The following is a 19,448-nucleotide window of genomic DNA, read 5'->3' as shown; positions in this document are numbered from 1 at the left end:
TAAGAAACAAAGGGACGTAATCGCTCTGCATATAGACGACATGTCTGTGCAACAAGAGTGAGAGTTATGCGTAACCAATCTCCTGGCACCTGAGAGGATAAAATGAACAAGCGACTTTCATTCTCAGTTTTTGTTTTGTTTAAGCTTGAATACATTTTCGTGTAGTGTCCTTTTAAATTAGCATGTGCAACTTGTTATGTTTTTGTTTACGCTTAAAGGCACAGTAAGCCTCCCGTAAACCATCACAGAGCTCCCCGATCGTCTACATACAGTACAAGCATACTTCCATTTAAACGCTCACCGAACGGGAACATCCTGGCTGCTTTCTGTCGAGCGTGAGAAATTTTCAAAGAATTTATTTTCGTGGACTTGGCCCTTACAACAATGGCGCCTCGTTTTGGAGCTGGACGGCTGTGATGAATATCTCGGAAATCACGACCGGACAGTAAGCCTCCCGTAAACCAGCACAGATACTGTCAGGCTTTTACACACAGTACAAACACCCTTCCATTTGAACGCTCACCAAACGGGAACATCCTAGGTGCCCTACGTAAAGAGCGAGCAATTTTTAAAGAATTAATTTTGCAGATTGTCTCGAACACTTTTTGGACCCATCCTGAACTCAGGTCAAAAATGAGTTACTTCCCTTAAACTGGCGATAGCCGTGGATCGATGATTATCAGAATGTTTTTGGACCGTGGTGCGTTTTTGCGCTAGACCTAACTTTCAAAATCTAAATAATAAATTGACAGCTTGTAACACAAACATTCTTTAATCATAAAAGTTTTTTTTTTCATCAAGACAAGATCAATACAATTCGAAGTTGTGAAAGTTTGAACAATGAAAAGCCCGGCAGCAGGGTCACGCAAGGGTCGTAGCAGACGACGCCGGGTTTACGCGGCATATCGCCGTTCCTCTCAACAGTCAAAAGCCATCTCTAGAGTTCTTGTGAACCACAGCCGTTTGTTTCGTGCATTAAAACGTGCTATTGTAAATAAGCTCACATTGAGTCGCATTCAAATGACTAACTGACGACTACATTGTGAAAAAGGGAAACTGGATCACACGGGTTCACGATGGCTCAGGGGTAAGATAAACCAAGCAAAAATAAATTCTTTGAAAAATGTTCGCTCTTTACGGAGGGCACCTAGGATGTTCTCAATCGGTGAGTGTTTAAATGAAAGGGTGTTTGTACTGTGTGTAAAAGCCTGACCGTATCTGTGATGGTTTACGGGAGGCTTACTGTGCCTTTAAATAGAGTTTCTTGTGGGGTTGTTCTAACTTCCGGGCAACTTTCAAGTTTTACTCATGAACGTCTAAAGCTCAGTCGACATCGTAAACTTCAGCCACACATAGGTCGTTGAAATGAGATGGTGGTCATTACTTTTTACAAAGAGGATGTTTCATAATTGTTGGCAAGTTGGACGTTTTGACGAGAAATTGCAATTTTTCACAGCTCAAGTAAGGCTACACATTTTGTGATGTAGGCGCTTTTTTGACGGCACCTTTTAAAACTGAACGACCTGAAAAGATAAGGGCACAGACATGACAAAACCGTGTAACTGTCTGCTATCCCATTGCATGTCTCATCACGACTTGGCAGACGGAATAGCTGAACACCCATGATGAAATTTGCAGCTGTCTTTGCGCTCTTAGCTCTTGGTGAGTGTTTGAAGTAGGGTCTTTTTCTTCTTCTACTTCTTCTCCTTTGTTCTTTGGCTGAAACACTCACGTGCTTCGACGTGTGTAGCCGTTTTTCATCCCAGCATTTTAGGCAGTTTTTGTTGGGGCCCAGGAGGGGGCGGTGCATGTATCATGGATATCGTTTGTGTTTCTGTCGTCTGTCAAACTCTGACATGGATTACACAGTCAAGTTACAGGGCGTGTTTTTTCGTGTGTATTTGGTAGTGTGCTTATACACACACCGTCCTTACCACTAGGCGACTACGCTCGTGTGACTTCGAGTCAAGTCTGGGTACACTCTAAACAGACGTATACCGCTTAATTGAACACATTTATGTAACACGTTTTGAACAACTTTGTGACATAGTTCATAGTTTAACTAGCAAAGGAGGGCACACATGAGAAACACATAGTGTTCATAAGTGTTCATTTGAGAACACTGTGTGTACAGTGGAACCCCGCTTTTAAGACCCCCACAATGTAAGACCCCTTCCCTTTCAATAGCCTGTTTTCTCTGATTTTCTTTTCCTTTCCTCTGTCAATGTACCCCCATTTTAAGACTCCCTCCTTTTTAAGACCCGATTTTCTCAGATTTTTGGAGGTCTTAAAAGAGGGGTTCCACTGTATTACTTTTGCCAGTAGAGCTACGTAATCACTTTGGGTAGATGATTTGCCAATGCGGTAATAACATCATAAACGAGAATCGCTAGTTTACTGAGCGTTTTATCATTAACAAAACGAAACATTCACGAGTACAAAAATCAACCTAATGGTCTTTGCAGTGAACAGACATACAGATAATATTATGAAAAGAATTAAATAACTTATCTGAGTGGGCGTTGGATTCGACCTCAAGTTGGCAAGAAGGGAAGTAAATGACGAGACAATTAACTGAATTCGCGTCAAAAAAGAGAAGAAGAAAAAAGAAGGAAAAAAAGAAGAAGAAAATGAATTTGCTTCGGCGTGAAGTATTTTATGGATGTAATATAGCGTCGTTCATTCACACCCTCAACCATGGATATGGTAAGTATTTGAGGATATACGACTCATGCACTTGTTATATACAAGCTTTCTTGTTTTTTGATTCTGAATTTTGGAACGTTGGCAGTCTCTTTGTTTTTGGATTTATTCATGCATGTAGTGCAAACCGCGAATGAAGATTTCTCCTGTGCACCAGCTTCTGACAAGCGTATATCACGTGTACTTTTTCGTCTCGCCCTCTTTTTCCAGCTTGCCTGGCGACAGCGGAGGCCGAGTGTCCTACGATTTGCCCAGCCAACTACGACCCAGTGTGTGGATCCGATGGCAGAACCTACAGCAACACCTGTGCTCTCAAAGTCAACGCTTGCCTGTAAGCATCCTTAAATGAGCCCGAAGTCGACTTCGCGAAGTCTTTTTGCCGAAAAGTCAGTGCCAGAGCTTTGTGCAGCCAATTCTGTTTGCCGGTTAGTTCGAGGCTTTAGGCTGTTCTTAATTAAACCCAAAGTCGACTTCGCGAAGTCTTTTTACCGAAAATACTATATACACTCATACTCATCTCATTCTCAAAAAGCAACAACAACGCTGGAACACCTCACTCTAATCCCCCCCCCTCCCTCTCTCTCTCTCTCTGCACAAAGAAACAACCCCCCCCCCCCCCCCCTCTCTCTCTCTCTCTCTTCCCAAATTAATTTCCCCGCTACCCCGTATTGATTTATATTAAACCAGTTTAGCGTGTTCGGGCTCAACAATTTGGAATTTGCTACCATGTGAGATAAAGGGGTCAAGCACGATTAAACACTTCAAAGCGCAGCTTCGCAAATATCTGATGTCACGAACAGTTACATTCTAAAGCTGTTTCTAGCAAGAATGCATTGCTATCACTAACCGCTATATATTTTGTTGATGATGATGATGATGATGATGATGATGATGAGGTTGTTGTGTGTGTGTGTGTGTGTGTGTGTGTGTGTGTGTGTGTGTGTGTGTGTGTGTGTGTGTGTGTCTATGTGTGTGTGTGTGTCTGTGTGTGTGTGTCTGCGTGTGTATGTGTGTGTGCGTGCGTATATGTGTGTGTGTGTGTGTGTGTGTGTGAGCATGTGTGTGTGTGTGTGTGTGTGTGTGTGTGTGTGTGTGTGTGTGTGTGTGTGTGTGCGTGCGTATATGTCTGTGTGTGTGTGTGTGTGTGTGTGTTGTATTGAGTGCGAACGTGATTGCAGGCATGCGGCGCGCGTGTGTGTGCGAGTCGACTTTTCTTTTCCTTTGTATTATATTGACATACATGTACATTTCAATGTTCTATCATGCATTATGTATTCGTATAAGTAATGTTGTAATTAGTAATACTGTATGATTGCGATTGACAATTGTCCTTTTATTGTCTTTATTTTTATGTCTTAGTTTAGCAGGAACAGATTGTAAGACTAGGCGTGAGCCTAAAATCTCCATCCTTGAGTAATAAAGTCCGTTCGTTCGTTCGTTCATTCGTTCCCATAGATTTTTCGCGGGATAACCAATTGGACACATAGCACAAAATCAACAGGCTGCCATGTGGAGAGACATTTTTGCTAAATACATATTGCAGACTTAACTGGTATTTGTGTCAGTAATGATATTGTTTCAGTAGAAAAGGCTTACTCAGTACAGCAGTTTTCTCTATGTGTTTAATCGGAAGGATTATTGTTCATTTCATGATAACACTTGAAGAGGTGTTTTGTGACTCAGATGGTAAGCTTATATGCCACCCTTGATTTTTAATTATAACCCTCATGCTATTGGCCAAGAAACAACTACAACAACAACAACAACAACAACAACAACAACAACAACAACTATGCCATGAACAACAACTGGCAAACAAACAAAACACAAACAAAAAGCAAACGAACAAACAAACACACAAGCAAGCAATCAAAAGTGTATTTCTCTTTTATGTACAGGTCTCAGCTGGTCATTGACGTCGCCCACAACGGACGTTGTTAGTGGCGCCACCTTGTGAGAATCCACTGAAACAATACAAGGGTCTGTGACTACCAAGAGAGATACATCGACGGACTTGGTCAACCGGGATTGCTGAAGGTGCAAGGATAACACGAATCGATTCGAATTATGTTTCTCAGCTAAACTTTGTTGATGTTTATTATATGAGAAAATGTCTGAACTGTTTGTTTCACTTCTAATTCTCGATGATGTGTGAAAGTGCACGGAAACAAGGACTCGGAAGCTGCGAACTGGGGTCTGATTCTCTCTCTCGCACGCTATCTCTCTCACTGTCTGTCTGTCTGTCTGTCTGTCTGTCTGTCTGTCTCTGTCTCTCTTTCTCTCTCTCTCTCTCTTTCTCTCTCTGTCTCTTTCTCTCTCTGTCTCTCTCTCTACATAAACTTATATGTTCTACCATTAATGTTTTTATGTAACCTTTTTTTTTTTTTTTTTTTTTTTCTCCCCTAGTCATAGTTATAGTAAAATAGTTTAGTCCCTCTTTAGGGCGAGGGCCAGATACAAAAAAGCATATCAATGCTTATTCTTGTCACCCTCGAAAAATAAAGATTTGTCATTGTCATTGTCATTGTCTCTCTCTCTCTCTCTCTCTCTCTCTCTCTCTCTCTCTCTCTCTCTCTCTCTTTCTCTCTCTCTCTCTCTGTCTCTCTCTTTCTCTCTCTTTTTCTCTCTCTCTGTCTCTCTCTCACTGTCTGTCTGTCTGTCTGTCTGTCTGTCTGTCTGTCTGTCTCTCTCTCTCTCTCTCTCTCTCTCTCTGTCTCTCTCTATCTCTTTCTTTCCTTACAAACGTACGCACGCATGCTAGCTAGCATGCGCGCACGCACGCACGCACACACACACGTACACACACACACACAAACACACACATAGACACTTAGACACACACGTACACACACACGTACACACACACGTACACACACACACACACACACACACACGCACGCACACACACACACACACACATACGCGGGCATGCGTCCTTGATGGGAGATAGAAATGTCAATTGTGCTTACCACATTGAACACAACTACAGATTTTCTGTCTAGAAATAATAGATTAGATTATCTCGGTAACAAAAACACACACACAAACAAAGAAAAATGTGTTGCTACAAGGTGCCTGCGGAGTAACTTAGGGTTGACACTTCCGGGAATTTTGCACATGGGTTCATAACGTAGAAAAGGAATGTACAACAGAATTCACCAAAACATTGCAAGAGGAGTAGTTGTAACTATAGTTAAGCGTAAAGGAATTGGTATTTAAAGCACGAAAATGCTCGCTAGTGAAACTCAGCGAAACAATGAATTGTCCCACTTTTGTCCCCCGAAATCGGCGTATGGCTGCCTAAATGGCGGGGAAAAAACGGTCATACACGTAAAATTCCACTCGTGCAAAAAACATGAGTGAACGTGGGAGTCTAAGCCCATGAACAAAGAAGAAGAAGAAGATCCCACTTTTGTGTACACCTATCAAAAAGTGTTGCAATTTTTTTATATTTATTTTTACAAAGCGTCTGTTAGAATAAAGATAAGGATAGGGATAAGATTTCATACATAGCTAGTCCTGTGAGGTTACCCTCATGGAAATTCGGGCTGCTTTCTCACTGGGGAAAGCTAGCTGCCATACAGTACGGCGCTACCAACGTTTTCTTCTTGTTTCTGCATGCGTGTATTCGTGTTTCCAAGGCTGGAAACTTTCGCCATGTATTTGGGTTCTTTATAGTGCGCATGCGTGCACACGGGGGTGTTCGGACACCGAGGAAAATCTGCACAAAGCTGGAAAATAAATCCCTCGCCGAACATGGGGGTCGAACCGTCGCCGGTAGCGGCAACTGGTTTTGAAGCCAGCAACGCTAGCCACTGAGCTATTTCCCCGCCAATTTGATCATTGCCTTGAATTGCTTGTGTCTTCCCTGCAAGCAGCTGAACTTTTCTTCAGATAAGTTTTGTCCAATTAGTGTTTGTCTGTGCACTTCAAAGACCGCAGGGTCATAATATATGTGAAGGTAACGTTTTGCTTTGTCAATAATTTAAACGTTCCAACAACATACCTTTCTTGCTTTTGGGGAATTGTATTATTTCCCCGACCGTTGAAAGCAAATGTTCTCCGTCTTCTAGTTTCTGCTGTTTTGTGCCTGCTTCAGATCTGCCTTACGCACCCATCCATATCCCCCTCGTCCAACCAACTCCCCACCCCCTCCCGCAACCAATCCTTAAAACAGACAGACCGAAGAACAAGTCGCGTAAGGCGAAATTACTACATTTAGTCAAGCTGTGGAACTCACAGAATGAAACTGAACGTAGTCCGCCGCTAGTGCAAAAGGCAGTGAAAGTGACGAGCCTGTTCGGGGCGGCAGCGGTTGCGCTGTGCTTCATAGCACGCTTCAAGTTACTGTACCTCTCTTCATTTTAACTTTCTGAGCGTGTTTTTAATCCAAACATATCATATCTATATGTTTTTTGAATCAGGAACCGACAAGGAATAAGATGAAATAGTTTTTAAATCGATTTCGGAAATTTAATTTTGATCAGAATTTTTATATTTTTAATTTTCAGAGCTTGTTTTTAATCCAAATATAACATATGTATATGTTTTTGGAATCAGAAAATGACGAGGAATAAGATGAAATTGTTTTTGGATCGTTTAATAAAAAAAAAATTTAATTACAAGTTTCCGATTTTTAATGACCAAACTCACTCATTAGTTTTTAAGCCACCAAGCTGAAATGCAATACCAAAGTCCGGGCTTTGTCGAACATTACTTGACCAAAATTTCAACCAATTTGGTTAAAAAATGAGGGCGTGACAGTGCCGCCTCAACTTTTACGAAAAGCCGGATATGACGTCATCAAAGACATTTATCAAAAAAATGAAAAAAACGTATGGGGATATCATACCCAGGAACTCTCATGTCAAATTTCATAAAGGCTCGTGGCAAAGGCAGTGAAATCGACAAGCCAGAATAGTGCGGTAATGGTCGCGCTGTGCTGCATAGCACGCTTTTCTGTACCTCTCTTCGTTTTAACTTTCTGAGCGTGTTTTTAATCCAAACATACCATATCTATATGTTTTTGGAATCAGGAACCGACAAGGAATAAGATGAAATTGTTTTTAACTCGATTTCGAAAATTTTATTTTAATCATAATTTTTATATTTTTAATTTTCAGAGCTTCTTGGCGTGTAGCCTATGCGATGCTAACTTTTGTCTGTCTTTGCGTGTGTATGTGTGTATGTGTGTGATAGAAACTTTAACATTAGACTGAACATCGAAATACTAATTTTACCTGGTTATTATCCAAGCAACAGCTTCAAAGTATTGAAGCAATGATCAACATTTCGTCGGCATGAAACGGGTGGTGGGGGGTTTTGGGCGGGGTAAAAACAGGTGACTGGTTTGTGTCGTGTGTGGTATGTAGACCAGGTCAGGGGTCAAGGTTAAGTCAGATCGCGTGAAGGATTGTGGTATAGATACCAGTTCTCACCCAGCTGCAGTTCGCCGATTCGGGGAAGACGATTTCACATTGTTCGGTTTCGTAGCCCCAGAAAAATAGATAAAGAAGACACAAAAGGAGATTTCCTACAGGTTGATCTGCACAGCGTGTTTCCAGTGTGTGCGCGAGGAAGCGCTGTCGAAAGCGCAGTGTCGATCTGGCAGTCGTGTCCCCGTAAGTAGGCTACAGACAGACAGATATAGATCTAGTGTCTTCCACTCTTGCACCGTGTCACCTATGCTTACTGTGTGTGTGTATGTGTGACGGAGTGAATGAGTTTGTGTTACTGTTTGTCGATTTCTTACGGGAGCCTTGAAGGCTTCGCCTCTTGTTTTTAATCTAAATATAACATATTTATATGTTTCTGGAATGAGAAAATAATGAAGAATAAGATGAACGTAATTTGGGATCGTTTTATAAAAAAAAAATTTAATTACAATTTTCTGCTTGTTAATGACCAAAGTCATTAATTAATTTTTAAGCCTCCAAGCTAAAATGCAATACCAAAGTCCGGCCTTTGTCGAAGATTGCTTGACCAAAATTTCAATCAATTTTATTGAAAAATGAGGGCGTGACTTGGCCTCAAATTTTACAAAAAGCCGGATATGACGTAATCAAAGACATTTATCAAAAAAAAAATGAAAAAAAACGTCTGGGGATTTCATACCCAGGAACTCTCATGTAAAATGTCATAAAGATCAGTCTAGTAGTTTACTCTGAATCGCTCTACACACACACACACACACACACACACACACACACACACACACACACACACACACACACACACACACACACACACCACGACCCTCGTCTCGATTCCCCCTCTATGTTAAAACATTTAGTCAAAACTTGACTAAATGTAATAAATGTAAAAACACCCAATGTGACTATTAAAACAGAAAACACCACCTCTGCAAACAAAAACAAGTCGCGTAAGGCGAAAATACAACATTTAGTCAAGTAGCTGTCGAACTCACAGAATGAAACTGAAGGCAATGCAACGCAGCAAGACCGTATACTCGTAGCATCGTCAGTCCACCGCGCACGGCAAAGGCAGTGAAATCGACAAGAAGAGCGGGGTAGTACTTGCGCTGAGAAGGATAGCACGCTTTTCTGTACCACTCTTCGTTTTAACTTTCTGAGCGTGTTTTTAATCCAAACATATCATATCTATATGTTTTTGGAATCAGGAACCGACAAGAAATAAGATGAAAGTGTTTTTAAATTGATTTGGACAATTTAATTTTGATAATAATTTTTATATTTTTAATTTTCAGAGCTTGTTTTTAATCCAAATATAACATATGTATATGTTTTTGGAATCAGAAAATGATGGGGAATAAGATGAACGTAAATTTGGATCGTTTTATAAAAAAAATATTTTTTTTACAATTTTCAGATTTTTAATGACCAAAGTCATAAATTAATTTTTAAGCCACCAAGCTGAAATGCAATACCGAAGTCCGGGCTTTGTCGAAGATTACTTGACCAAAATTTCAACCAATTTGGTTGAAAAATGAGAGCGTGACAGTGCCGCCTCAACTTTCACGAAAAGCCGGATATGACGTCATAAAAGACATTTATCGAAAAAAACGAAAAAAACGTCTGGGGATTTCATACCCAGGAACTCTCATGTCAAATTTCATAAAGATCGGTCCAGTAGTTTAGTCTGAATCGCTCTACACACACACACAGACACACAGACACACATACACCACGACCCTCGTCTCGATTCCCCCCTCTACGTTAAAGGAAAAGTCCAAGGTTTAGGGTCACTTTTGATATGTTGACCCTCTTAATTCATCAACCACAAATGCGTGTGTAAAAATGAACACAGAAATCCAAAAAGTATACTTTGACTCGTTTTTTGGTTGTTCTGAATCGTTCCATCGCGCGCGCAGTCTTGGCTCATGACCTTGTGCACATACGTGTGCTACGTCACGAGCCTTGAACAATAAACATGGCCGGCTCAAGCAGTGAGGAAGACAAGTGGAATACGGACCGGTTTTCAGCCAGCCTGAGGTTTTAGCGTGCCCGTTTGAGCCTCTTCGTCGTCAAAATGCTGGCGAGGCCACAAGGAACTGCTTGAAACAGAGCCAGCATAAGCGGCAATACGAAATGGTATGTGATTCTCTTTGTTGTGATGTTGACACACTACTAGTCCGTAGTCGCTACCTCTTGCATGCTAGATCGAAGTCAGGTGTGTTTTTCACAGATCAGTTGATGTGCTTCCACAGATCTGTAAGCATGTAAAGATTATTGATTTATGCTATTATTTCAGGCATCTGGTGTTGTTTATTTTCCTATCTTTAATCAAGGATTTCGTCCTTGAACTGCCCACCTGAGAATAAATGTTTCCACAGTGATGTTCACACGCGACTATCCTTATTTTCTCTTGGAATTCTGAGTAATTCTTCAGTCACACAACGAAACATGTAGACAGCAAGTTAACATTGCGCAAAGCCTGTTTCTTGCGGACAAAACTGCAATTATCCTGGTATTTTTATTTGCGACAGTAAGACACTACATGACAACGACACCACTAAACAGTGAAACTGTTTTGAAATGGCGGTGGGCTGCTTTCATGTGCTAATACTAATAGTGATCCTGACATTTTTCTTGCGAAACGGTCAAAGGGAAGTAATAAATGAATTTAGTTTTTTAAACGAGCACACGTGATTTCCGATCTCAAACTAGATCTGAAATCATAAGATTTTCTGAGCAGTGGCGAAACGCTGATGGCTAGTGATATCGCAAGCCATTTTGGAAGCAAATAAGCACTGTCAGACATATGCTGAAACACGATTACAGCAGTTCAAACTTTTTGATCATTGATTTTCAGGAGTACGCAATATCGGACAGTCACACTACAAAAAGACAATGCGTTAGTGCATAGATCGGTATTCTCAAACGTCACGAACAGACAGTACGTTGCTACTATATTATTTTACTGTATTAACAAAACCTCACAGTCCCATTAAAAATGTGTGGTGTGTGCCGAAAAGCAACCATATGAGATTCAGTCAGTGGGACCCTGAATCTACCTGGGGTTAAATCGGGTTATTTACTCTCATTGCATGAATTTTTAAACTGAATATATATATATTAAACATTACGTGTACTACTGTTCCTGTTTTTGTGATCCAGTGCAATTTCTGTTTATACCTTAGAATCTCAAGGTAATTTTTGAACGGGGCATACAGATGATACATGTTGCCATGATCACAGAGTGATACGTGTATTTTGCTTTAATATCAGGTGTCAGTGCAGAAACTCCAAGAGGGAACAAAATTCAAATATCTGGAAAACCTGGATGAGGAGATAGACAGCCTAACAGCACAATCATCCTCCTATGTTTGCTCGGACATCTACTACCTTCAAACTGCATACTATGCGTACACACAGGAATATGGACGACTCAACATTGATCAAAATGGGTAAGTAACACAACACAAACAGATGATTTCCATAATGATAGATTTATTTATCTGAAAGTAAAATTGACAACAGTGTACAATTTGTTTTCAAATACGAAAATATCACATTGGGTTAAAAAAAACCACACCATCATATATCATTAAAACTATTCTTTATTTCTAAACACATACATATCAGCATAATTTATTCATGTAAACATCCTCATTTCGGTTCCCAGTCTATCTTAAATCAAGGTAAGATATATGCCCAAAAAAATAGCGATCACACAGTGCTTCAGCATGAATTTGAAAACCTGCTCTACGTCACATAGACACAGTGTGTCTTATGATTCTATCCACCCTCTCCAAACAAACACGTACACGTTTTCTCTGGTACGAATGTCTTAAAAGCTCAAACTAAGCTGCTGTTTTATTCTGTCTTGGTTTGCAGGAAATACACGCACGTCGCTTACCCATAACAGGCAGCTGGTGCGCTAGGGAGTGGGGTTTCTCGGCAGAAGCATCAGAGTACCATTACCAACCTGTGGAGTCAAAACAATCAGAAATACTTTCCCAAACGGATGAAGAGTGGGGTTCAAACTCCCTGAGCTACAGAAGGCTGAAATACACTTTTACAAATCGTGTGACTGTGTTGAACAGATTCCTGCATGGTTTGAAGATGATACTGGGTTGTCACGTGGTCCGGTACATGGTTCACATTCTGCAACATTTTGTTCCAGACTTTTTCCACTGTTGGTCTACTCCTGCATCAGGTAGTCAGTCCATGAGCCGGTCAGCATAGCCTGTGTCCAGTATTGTCCGTTTGCCTGTTGCCTGAAACATGGTTGTTTGGAAGTAACTAACGATCTCTGCACACATTTTAACATGTGAATAAGAACAGAAAAAGTTTGTCAAAAGTATACATAGTTTAATTTGCATTTACTTCAAGGCCAGACTTTCTTCTCGTGCATTATTTCTTCATAAAGATTCTGGAAATTAACAAAATGTTTCCCCCTATCAAAGCTTCCTAACTTTTTTTTTTAAATGCAGGTCGGTTTGTTGTCATCTGTGCATTACTACCTCTTGCCACCCGTGCGGTCATTGCCACCAGGTATCTCAACAATCAAACCGTCTATACAGGCACGTCCTTTTTCAAAACAGGATTGCTCACTACACAGATCTGCGAAGACTTTTACATAGAAAAAAAAATCTCTTGACTTGAACATATACCAGGAATAAACATCCTGACTGGTTTTTGGAGCTGGATTTTCTTAGGGAATGTTTTACACGTGTGGTGTTAAAGAAATTAATTCATACAATTCTAAATTCGCAAAGAGAGTACCCATACAGAGTGTTCAGTTATAGTATTTTTCAAAACGGAAGGATGGCCATATCCCATGTAAAAGCCTGGTAAGATTTGAGATTTTGAACCCAATCGTTTACACGGGAAGGGCTGTCCATTTAAGAGGACGCATCCATGCCTGGATGAGAAATACACTGATAACACAGAAAAAGCACGAGTTTAACCTGCATATTCACAAAACTCGTTCAGAGGCCCGGTAAAGGGAACACATGTTAGTTATTTTAAGAGAACATCACGAAGACCTAATTATTAAATTAAAGCCTTTCTGCACGAATGTACATCTTCTATGAATTATATTCTAAAACGCCACATGTGTAATTCATTCCACACACAAAATCCAGCTCCAAGAAGCAGTGAGGCTGTTGATTATTGGAATGTGTTCAAGTCGACAGATGATTTTTCCTGTGTAAACTGAGCCTTGGCAGATCTGATATAGTGAGCAAAGACCTGCATTTTTTTTAAACGTGTTCAGAGGTTGAAATGGTTAAACATTTTGTTTATTTCAAGTAGTCTTTATGAAGAAAAAATTAACAGTAAGGAAGGCAAATGGGTTGAAATGCAAATTAGATTCCTTTTGACGAACTTTTTATGTTCTTCTTCACGTGTTACATTATGCGTACGTAGATCGCAAGATATTTTCGAAAAAATTCATAGATAAGCCAATCTGCAAACGGACACAAATTCACAATATTTATGAAGCCAATAAATTTGACTCAAGAACAAAGCTTATGTGTTTGAGGTGATGTGCATGGGTATGAATGTTGAATGAGTCCGTCAAAGATACCCTCCATGTCGCCTTACAGTGGAACCTACCATTAACATTATACCACCTTAAATTACCTTGCTCTTTCAAATGTACTGCTTAAACTTCTTGAACATGCAACTCTTGCTGTCTACCATAAAGACCATCAGGTCAGCAACATACTCGTGAATGTTTTGTTTTGGTCTATAATTAAAAATTTCAGAAAATACCCTTTTTACATTTAGTCAAGTTTTGACTAAATGTTTTAACATAGAGGGGGGAATCGAGACGAGGGTCGTGGTGTATGTGTGTCTGTCTGTCTGTCTGTCTGTCTGTCTGTCTGTCTGTGTGTGTGTGTGTGTGTGTGTAGAGCGATTCAGACTAAACTACTGGGCCGATCTTTATGAAATTTGACATGAGAGTTCCTGGGTATGATATCCCCGGACGTTTTTTTCAGATTTTCGATAAATACCTTTGATGACGTCATATCCGGCTTTTTGTAAAAGTTGAGGCGGCACTGTCACACCCTCATTTTTCAATCAAATTGATTGAAATTTTGGCAAAGCAATCTTCGACGAAGCCCGGGGTTTGGTATTGCATTTCAGCTTGGTGGCTTAAAAACTAATGAGTGAGTTTGGTCATTAAAAATCGGAAACTTGTAATTAAAATTATATTTTTATTAAACGATCCAAAAACAATGTCATCTTATTCTTCGTCATTTTCTGATTCCAAAAACATGTACATATGTTATATTTGGATTAAAAACAAGCTCTGAAAATTAAAAATATAAAAATTATGATCAAAATTAAACTTCCGAAATCGTTTTAAAAACTATTTCATCTTATTTCTTGTCGGTTCCTGATTCCAAAAACATATAGATATGATATGTTTGGATTAAAAACACGCTCAGAAAGTTAAAACGAAGAGAGGTACAGTAAAGCGTGCTATGAAGCACAGCGCAATCGCTACCGCGCCAAACAGGCTCGTCACTTTCACTGCCTTTTGCACTAGCGGCGGACTACGTTCAGTTTCATTCTGTGAGTTCCACAGCTTGACTAAATGTAGTAATTTCGCCTTACGCGACTTGTTTATATTTTTTATTCGGAAGCATACTAACTTTATTTGAAACTACTTCGCCAGATATAGTTTTGCATGTTCTTCTTCTTCTTCTTCTTCTTCTGCGTTCGTGGGCTGAAACTCCCACGTACACTCGTGTTTTTTGCACGAGTGGAATTTTACGTGTATGACCGTTTTTACCCCGCCATTAAGGCAGCCATACGCCGCTTTCGGAGGAGTTTTGCATGTTGACGGGAGGTGAGTTACGAAAGAAATTCAATCCATATGTCGCTCAGCACAGAAAGCATAAACGATTAACATGAGTAGAAATTAACTTGTACTTGTTTTCATAATGTATTATTTGGATGGTATAGATACTGTCAAAGACACTTTCTCGTTTTTTTGCAAAGCTAGAATATTCAATAAGGCACTAATTTTCAAAACAAAACAAAAATCTTACGATGAATGGCACGTTGGTTTTCTCCTGTGGTGATTCTGGACGGTAAGAACAGGACTGGTGAACAGTTGCGTTGTGATCACGGAGAATCGGGAAATCTGGAATGGTCACGGTGTCAGTGTCTAGTGACCTGTTCTGACCAGTGGCCGTGAGTGATGATGAAAGGTCTGGAAGTAAAAGAAGAGAGAAAATGAGTGTGAGTATAAATCAATTCGAAAGTATGCTTCTGATCTATACAGTACACTGAACATTTAGACACCCTCTGGAAGTCGTCTGGATGTGTATCCATGTTGTAGCAATTAGACTGGTTTTGCGTCTCTCAGTCAATGCAGAAAGATTAATTCCCTGCACAATTCGTAATCTTCTTGTCTCTAGCATGCAGGTGTCTGTTTACCTTACCGGTTGCACAACCACCAAAAGTTTAGATCTGGTAAAAATAGCATTAAACCATGATTCCAGAAAACGCTGCCAATTTCATGAATTGATATCAGGGGATAGTTTGCGACTGAATAGAATAGATAACGTGACACACGCATTGTCTTACGTGTCCACAACCCTGACTACTTTTTACTCTTATTCTTAGCTCAGCTCAGACCGTTCTGTAACTCTGTAGATCTAGCCTGTGGCGCATCTGTACTCCAACGAATATCAGCTGGACCCAGACACACTGTTCTGCACCAATGTATTCGTATTCGCTGCGCAGCAAAACAATGTTTACGTATGCATGAAAATAAAAGCATGTACTCTGACCTTCAACGCATTCCTTCTTGTGAGATAATCCGCTGTTCGTATGTCGCCTCGGAGTTTCGATGGCTCGTCGTAATACTGCCCTCTCTGGACTTTTATGAAGGGAAGACACTGCCAGGGGTCAAAACATTTGTTTCAGGGATGAAACGCTAACTTTTGTCCTGCAGAAAAATGGCGAAATCTGTGTCCAGAAAGTGCCCGACACTTTGAAATCTGCACGCTTGTGCTGCACACATCTCTTCCATTTCCACAAGAGACTCAGAGTTTTATGAGGGAAAGTGTGCTATGAAATGCCTGGGGACATTGACGAGTTGTTGCAGTTTTCGGCTGCTCTCCACCGAGGCATTCTTTTCGGGCATACAGTGGTGACTTTTCTGCGTGAAAATCAAGCTGGTACTTGTGGTAGAATCAACACAATAACTTGTGACGTCACAGTGCACCGACGTCACAGTGCACCGAAAACCACGTGACCACTACTTGACCCCAGGCGACTTGTCTTGGTTAGCCTCGCAACACTAAATCTTCAACTACATCAACAACAATTTTTTTTCAATTTTTAAAATATTTTTCCAGAGATGTTTGTAACATTTGGCATTCGATTTTCAAGTTTTTGGGGATATTTAAAAACCTTGGACTTTTCCTTTAAAACATTTAGTCAAAACTTGACTAAATGTAAACAAGTCGCGTAAGGCGAAAATACAATATTTAGTCAAGTAGCTGTCGAACTCACAGAATGAAACTGAACGCAACGCAACGCAGCAAGACCGTATACTCGTAGCATCGTCACTCCACCGTCCGTGGCAAAGGCAGTGCCCGTGGAATTGACAAGAAGAGCGGGGTATTCGTTGCGCTGAGAAGGATAGCACGCTTTTCTGTACCTCTCTTCGTTTTAACTTTCTGAGCGTGTTTTTAATCCAAACATATCATATCTATATATTTTTGGAATCAGGAACCGACAAGAAATAAGATGAAAGTGTTTTTAAATTGATTTCGAAAAAAAAAATTTGATAATAATTTTTATATATTTAATTTTCAGAGCTTGTTTTTAATCCGAATATAACATATTTATATGTTTTTGGAATCAGCAAATGATGGTGAATAAGATAAACGTAAATTTGGATCGTTTTATAAATTTTTATTTTTTTTTACAATTTTCAGATTTTTAATGACCAAAGTCATTAATTAATTTTTAAGCCACCAAGCTGAAATGCAATACCGAACCCCGGGCTTCGTCGAAGATTACTTGACCAAAATTTCAACCAATTTGGTTGAAAAATGAGGGCGTGACAGTGCCGCCTCAACTTTCACGAAAAGCCGGATATGACGTCATCAAAGACATTTATCAAAAAAATGAAAAAAATGTTCGGGGATTTCATACCCAGGAACTCTCATGTCAAATTTCATAAAGATCGGTCCAGTAGTTTAGTCTGAATCGCTCTACACACACACACACACGCACACACACACACACACACACACGCACGCACATACACCACGACCCTCGTTTCGATTCCCCCTCGATGTTAAAATATTTAGTCAAAACTTGACTAAATATAAAAACAAGTCGCGTAAGGCGAAATAACAACATTTAGTCAAGCTGTCGAACTCACAGAATGAAACTGAACGCACTGCTTTTTTCACCAAGACCACATACTCGTAGTTTCGGCAGTCCACCGCTCGTGGCAAAGGCAGTGCAATCGACAAGCCATGCAGAATAGTGCGGTAGTGGTCGCGCTGAGCAGGATAACACGCTTTTCTGTATGTCTATTCTTTTTAGCTTACTGAGTTTGTTTTTAATCCAAACATATCATATCTATATGTTTTTGGAATCAGGGACCGACAATGAATAAGATGAAATTGTTTTTAAATCGATTTCGGAAAATTAATTTTAATCATAATTTTCATATTTTTCTTTTTCAGAGCTTGTTAGTAATCCAAATATAACATATGTATATATTTTTGGAATCAGAAAATGACGAAGAATAAGATGAAATTATGTTTGGATCGTTTAATAAAAAAAAAATTTTAATTACAAGTTTCCGATTTTTAATGACCAAACTCATTCATTAGTTTTTAAGCCACCAAGCTGAAATGCAATACCAAAGTTTGGCCTTTGTCGAAGATTGCTGGGCCAAAATTTCAATCAATTTGATTGAAAAATGAGGGTGTGACAGTGCCGCCTCAACTTTTACAAAAAGCCGGATATGACGTCATCAAAGGTATTTATCGAAAAAATGAAAAAAAATATCCGGGGATATCATTCCCAGAAACTCTCATGTCAAATTTCATAAAGATCGGTCCAGTAGTTTAGTCTGAATCGCTCTACACACACACACAGACAGACAGACACACACACACACACACACACACACACACACACACACACACACACACACACACACACACACACACACACACACACACACACACACACACACACACACACACCACGACCCTCGTCTCGATTGCCCCTCTATGTTAAAACATTTAGTCAAAACTTGACTAAATGTAACAAAGAAACGTTTTCCAGCGGTGTCTTCAAATAGGCAATACCTCATCGAAAACGTGACATAAGAAATCTAAGCTTATTTTCCCCATTTTTGAATCCCTTTGTTCCAAACTCTTTAATTGTATGTTTCTGCACTTTTTTTCCCACAAATGGAAACGAATCTGTGTTTCTGTGCAGTCTCTATCAACATCGACAGGACTGTGGCAGTGGTAGATTAGCTCCCTTTGACCGTTATCAGTAAATGGCCTATCCTTGATTGGTATGAAAGGAGAAGAGAACTTTAGCTGAATAAAGATGGAAACAGCCCACATGCTGGCGTCTGAGTGAAGTTTGTCTTCAACAAGGACCACGTCATGTCTCGACCCCTTCAGTTTCTGTCTGGCTTTCCTTCATGGCAATACCCCCCTGAGTCCTACCCTTGCACCCGAACAGTTGGCAAAACTCCCGCCTGTAAGCAGAACTGAGGGTAATAAACCAAACGAAATCAACCCCTGCGCTGAAGGTGCTCAAATTGCGATTCAACGCGCTCATCACTTGATACAAGTTGGAATATTTCTTGCCGGTAAAGTACACTTCAGGAAATAGGGTGTAGCACAGATTGTGGACTTCAGAAGGCAAGGACAGCACGACGAAGGTGATTGTGGCAGCCAGAATGGTGATGGTCATCTGTCTTTCACGTTGACGTCGGACGGTGTCGTCGGCCGAGGACGTGACCTGTTTGGCGGCCATGTTGTGACGTCGTAGAGCCCAGACGGTGAGCACGTTCAACACGAGCTGCACAATCAGCGTGGAAAAAGACAGGACGATCTTGGCCCCCAGGCTGAAGGCGTCGTTGACCGCTTTGGTCTGCCTGTACAGGTCCGTCATAAACAGTCCGTAGATCGGCTCCCCGTTGGCTTTGGTGCCCGCCTGGAGGATGGTGGTTCTACACGGAATGTAGATGTGCCAGAGAAACGACAGGAAAAAGGCGAAGCAGACTGTCGGCACGGAATGTTTGGAGAGAAA

At 40.4% G+C, this 19,448-nt stretch overlaps 2 long non-coding RNA genes across 2 annotated transcripts; one reads left to right on the top strand and one right to left on the bottom strand.

Annotated features, from left to right (window-relative positions):
- Nucleotides 1-9,737: 9,737 nt before the first annotated feature.
- On the top strand, nucleotides 9,738-13,656 carry LOC138976126 (uncharacterized). Its single transcript, XR_011458884.1, has 3 exons — nucleotides 9,738-10,274; nucleotides 11,412-11,590; nucleotides 12,021-13,656. It is a non-coding gene; the product is annotated as an uncharacterized lncRNA (long non-coding RNA).
- On the bottom strand, nucleotides 12,263-16,585 carry LOC138976127 (uncharacterized). Its single transcript, XR_011458885.1, has 3 exons — nucleotides 15,938-16,585; nucleotides 15,191-15,354; nucleotides 12,263-12,403 (listed from the first exon to the last, which is right to left on the bottom strand). It is a non-coding gene; the product is annotated as an uncharacterized lncRNA (long non-coding RNA).
- Nucleotides 16,586-19,448: the final 2,863 nt, after the last annotated feature.

Source organism: Littorina saxatilis, linkage group LG9 (genome assembly GCF_037325665.1).
Source record: "Littorina saxatilis isolate snail1 linkage group LG9, US_GU_Lsax_2.0, whole genome shotgun sequence".
Lineage (NCBI taxonomy): Eukaryota > Metazoa > Mollusca > Gastropoda > Littorinimorpha > Littorinidae > Littorina > Littorina saxatilis.
The sequence above is the reverse complement of the archived record's forward strand: the minus strand, read 5'-3'. Positions and strand labels throughout refer to the sequence as shown.